We start from the raw sequence: 5,217 nt of genomic DNA, 5'->3' as shown, positions 1-5,217 counted from the left end.
AAAGGAAAGTCAATGGACATAAAGTACTTATACATTTAACTTAGATAAATTCAATTTTATCTTTTTAGGAGAGAGAGGAAAGGATTAATAGTAAGATAGATAGTGAGGATGAGTTGAGAGGGGGAAAGAGAGAGAGAATAAGAGATAGGGAGAGAATAAAAGTTCAAATAATGTGGGCAATTCAGTCCACCATTCCAATCAGTAAACATACAGCCTACAGAGAATATAAAGTGAGAAACCTGAATTGGCTCCCATAAAGTGAATAGCTATCTGTATTGAGTGTGATTCTAGTGTTTAAAGATATGTATTTTTCATATAATATGTCTTTTGAAAGCAAGCCATGCACTTTATCTGGTGCTAAACCAAAGAAGCAGCAACCTGCTCCCATGTTTTGGAAAAATCATATGTTGAACTTTTAGGTAATACTTTGGCCCCTAATGTGTTACCTGATGAAGGATTTTTCAAGCATCATTTTGACTTAAAACAATGACTTTCCTTCCTAACTCTCCAAATCCTTCCTCCTCAGCATAAGATATGGATCTGTGACTATATCCATCAGAAATCAGTCAATAGAAGAGATGCCCCCCTACCCATCTCAAGTGGAAAGTGGTTTAATATAGAGAATTAGAGTAATAATCATCAAAAGTGCTGGAGAAGTAAAATTCAAAGAAATAACACTCCTGGCTTTCAGGAAATCTGGAAATATAAGAATCAAGTGGAAGCCACTGATGATAATCTAAGCTGCCAGTAGGACTAAAGCAAGGGACTAACAGGACCTCACTCTAAATCTAATGCAAACTCATGTTTACAATTTCCCAAGAGTCTCTTTTTAATGTGCTGGGCAATAATGGCTTCTACTTCACTTCTGCCTTTCAAACAGCATGTGGATTCTTCTTACTGGCAAAATTTAACCCTGAACTCTGTTGTCAGTGAAGTCTCAGAAATATAGTTTTGAAGTTTCCCCCTGTGATGTAGAATCAAGCATAAATCAGTGTATGGATTATACTGATCTGACACAGATAATCTGATACAGTCTACTCCTTTGACAATTCAATATGCACACACCCCTTTTGCCCATATTTAACTTTCAAATGACAAAAATAGCAACAGATCCTGCTTTCCCATAACATGATGTGACTATATCTGATGTAAAGAAAATGCTTTCCCCTTCTATCCCCAAAATGAAACACTAACTCCCAATAAACTTTGTCCATTACTGGGCGATATTTTTTCCTCTTCTACCTCAGTCACAAACTCCCTTTGATATTTTAAAATTTTAAGCTAAAATGATGTTTATGTACAATGAGTTATAGAAAATAGTAGGCAAAGAGAAGATAAAAAACATAAATTGGTATATATATTTAAAAAGCAAGCAGAATAAAACTTGTTTACATTCTAAAGTCTTGATTACTATAATTGGTCACAGTGTCATAGTTGGCATTTATAACGTTATTCTTCCTTAGTCAATACTTCCTTTACTCTCACACTGGTCATATTTGTTTAAGTGGAGATGTGACTCAGAACCTTTATTCCTAAAGGGTTAGAATCCTTAGAGTTCTGCCTGCATTGGGTTGCTATATCTTGCATTAACTTTTACCACTAGATTCAGAATTGCAAAGAAGAATCATTTGAATTCCACACTTAATACATATCCACCTTGATCCAACTGTGTAGCAGCCCCCCTGTTTCCTCTTAATCATCAGGATCAACTAACAGAACCAACAGAGAAATCTTTCTGTCTTTCCATTAACTGGAATGCTGAATCCTAAATAGGACAGTGGCAATTTCAGCTTTCACTTTACTGGAAGAATTCTTGTGACCCTAGTGGAAGTATTCCTTTTAGGAGGGGGAACTAACGCTCTAAACCAGGGAAGTACAAAGTTACTGTGGCAGGAAGCCACATTTTTATTCATGTCTTATCACTGGGAATAGTGAGAGAGGGCACTTCCATTTCTACCTCTTGGTACATCGCCTTGGGAATTCTGGCTGTGAAACAATTGGCATCCTATACTGGTCAATGGTTCAGAGCACATACTGAGCCTTTAAGTGCAGATACCCAACTCACAATGTGTTGTCATCCAAGGGCACCATACTGAGCCTTCAATAGGCTCTTCACAGTTTAGCTTATTTCTGCGTGTTGTGAAACATGGTAAAATCAATGAATGAACAGGACAAAATTCCTTTACTTCCTTTGCTGTGAAATAGATTTTACAATGTGTGTGTGGATACCATGTTGATGAATGAGGGATTCTGTACATCCATTGATGGCGGTAATGGTAGAAGGACAAATCACTGCTCCCTAAATGATGTAAGGAATTAATTATAATCAACTTGCCACCAGGTAGCTCATTGTCTTCTCCCTCAAAATGGTGCTATGTTGGATTCTGGGCATTTGTCTTTGCTGTTAGCAGGTTGCACATTCAGACGTAGGAGTAAATAATCAATAGAAAAACTGAGAATTGATGACTTATTTAAAGTAAATGGAGAGTCGGGCAGCGAAAGCCTTTTTCTCATACTTGGGTCTCCTCAAACCTATATTATTATTATTAATTAATTTAGTTATTTATTTACGGCTGCATTGGGTCTTCGTTGCTGCGCGCGGGCTTTTCTCTAGTTGTGGCGAGCGGGGGCTACTCTTCATTGCGGTGCGTGGGCTTCTCATTGCGGTGGCTTCTCCTGCTGTGGAGCATGGGCTCTAGGCGCGCGGGCTTCAGTAGCTGTGGCTCGTGGGCTCTAGAGCGCAGGCTCAGTAGTTGTGGCGCACGGGCTTAGTTGCTCTGCGGCATGTGGGATCTTCCCGGACCAGGGCTTGAACCCGTGTCCCCTGCATTGGCAGGCGGATTCAACCACTGCGCCACCAGGGAAGCCCAAACCTATATTATTTCTCATATTTATATAAAGCTCTGTCTCCATCAAATATGAAAAGCTGTGAAAAAAATATTTGCAACTTCTTTCCCATTCACACCTCACTGGTTCCCCAGGAAATTGGCAGACAAAAATCCCCTTTACAATTGTACAGGCAAATTATTCTATGCGAGTTCAAATGGCTGGATCACATACCATCTTCTGGATTTCTCATATTGAAGGCCAGAAACTTGTCTCAAAATAGAAAATTTGAAACATGTCTCAAAACAGATTTTTTTTTATTATATAAGTTTCAAGTGTACAGCATTATACCTCAACAACTGTAAAAATAGACCAATTTCCATGACTACAATACTGGTATTGCCAAAATAATTTTAAGAATAGTAATATCAAACAACTCCATGGCGCTTAAACTGCTGTAAATTCTTTACACACAATGACTAATTTAATCCTCATAACACTTTGAGCGAGGTAGGTACTAAGTCACTCTCATTTTACAGACAGAGAAACTAAAGTACACTGGTTAAGTCACTTGTCAAAGGTCACAGAGTTACAATCTGGTGGAGTCAGATTCACACTCAGGCATTTTGGTTTCAGAGTGCATGCTTCTATCCTGTTAGTTATATGTCTCACGCTCAGCCCCCCACTGGCACTTTTTGGTAAACTCATTTTGAACTTTCATAATTAATCTGCCTCCTAGTTTGTTGTTGAATCTGTCGAAAAGAAAAATCAGTACATAGACTGAAAACTGGCATTTTTAGAAGAGGTTTAATAAATCCATATTTTGTATTTTATCCTAATTTAAATCTTGAAGCTTTTTTTTTTTTTTTTTTACTTTAGACATTGCTGTCTTATTGTTTGGATCATCACTGCAGCTGCCAAAAAAACCTCTGATTTTATTTTAGCAGTACTCAAGTTCCTTATAAATCAATTCATAAGATATAGTCTCAAGTAGAATTGTTATTTGTAGGCTCAAAGCCCCGATTTATCTAAAGATTTATTCCTTCACTTAAAAAATTAAGCGTTGTGCTATTTTAATGGCACAGTGAAGATTCCACTACACATTCTTCACCAATCTCTGAACCTGGGTATCTAAAAAGGTTTGTGATAATTAAACTGATGAAAATAAAAGCATTTCAATATCACTGATTTCATAAGTGAGCCCTGATTTGTTAGAGTTTTGGTGTTGAGAATTGTTTGAACTTGAAATATTAAATTAGTGGAAAAACTGATAGAATGGAAACCAAATGGATGTTTACCAAATGTATAGGCTTTTGTCTTCCTCATTGCTATTTTGGAGTAGTCTTTCAACTGAGAGAAGCAAGAAACTCACAAGAAATATATTGCCACATTTAACCGGTACATTCTATCCCTGCCTAAGGCCATTTGTAAACAATGTAAAGACCATGCCAGAAACATTAATTGAGAATGTTAGTCTCAAATTGCCTAGAGCATACTGCATCAGTGGATGGCCTGAAGGAAAACAGTATTGCCAATGTAGCTGCATCTATATTTGAAGAGCAAAATCTAAATGATGATTCTACAATGCATGGAATTGAATTACCCTCAGGTGCTTTGGCAAGCCCATAACCACAGATCAAGACTCCTTTTCCTTCCTAAAGCAAGCAACAAGCTGTACCCCTTTTTTGGATTAAAAGCTGTACTAGCTCTTTGAATACTAATAAAATGGTCACACTCAACAAGCCATCTGCAAACATTATTTTCAAAGGAAGAATATTGTCATTTAATCTTGGAGACAGTCATACTTAACAACATTAAAAATTCTTATCATTGCTGTAAAAGAGGGAACTATGGCTGATGTGTAAAAGGAACAAAGAATACCATCCCTGCAGTCAAAGAGAATTCTTACAGGACAAATGGCATCGGTGTGAAAGCCTGATGAAGAGTCCAGTGTTAAATATTCACTGAGTTATTTGTTTGACCTAGATTGCATCTTTGACCTATATAAATGAAATACAACAAACATAACTTCCTCTTTTCTCATTTTGCTTATTTCCGTTCTCATCTCTCCTTTCTGCTCTCTTAATCTACCCAACTTTACCCCATTTTTTACATCTATAAAATTATTCTCCTCATTTTGTTTTTTAAATCTTCTGGTGTCGGACCACAATAATAATCAGAGACACTCATTTCATCCCTTTCAATATGATCACCACCCAAGAATTCCTCATTGTCTAGAATTTCTGCTGATAATTTTCTAATTCTAGCTCACCTCCATAATATATTTTATCTACTATTGCTTCAAGCCACCATTCATTCATGAAGAAAGTGACAAAAGGGAATTAGTTCCAAATCAAAGGCATGCTCTCTAACCTCAACTAGACCATTATT

This window comes from Balaenoptera ricei, chromosome X (assembly GCF_028023285.1).
Source record: "Balaenoptera ricei isolate mBalRic1 chromosome X, mBalRic1.hap2, whole genome shotgun sequence".
NCBI classification, from domain to species: domain Eukaryota; kingdom Metazoa; phylum Chordata; class Mammalia; order Artiodactyla; family Balaenopteridae; genus Balaenoptera; species Balaenoptera ricei.
The sequence above is the reverse complement of the archived record's forward strand: the minus strand, read 5'-3'. Positions refer to the sequence as shown.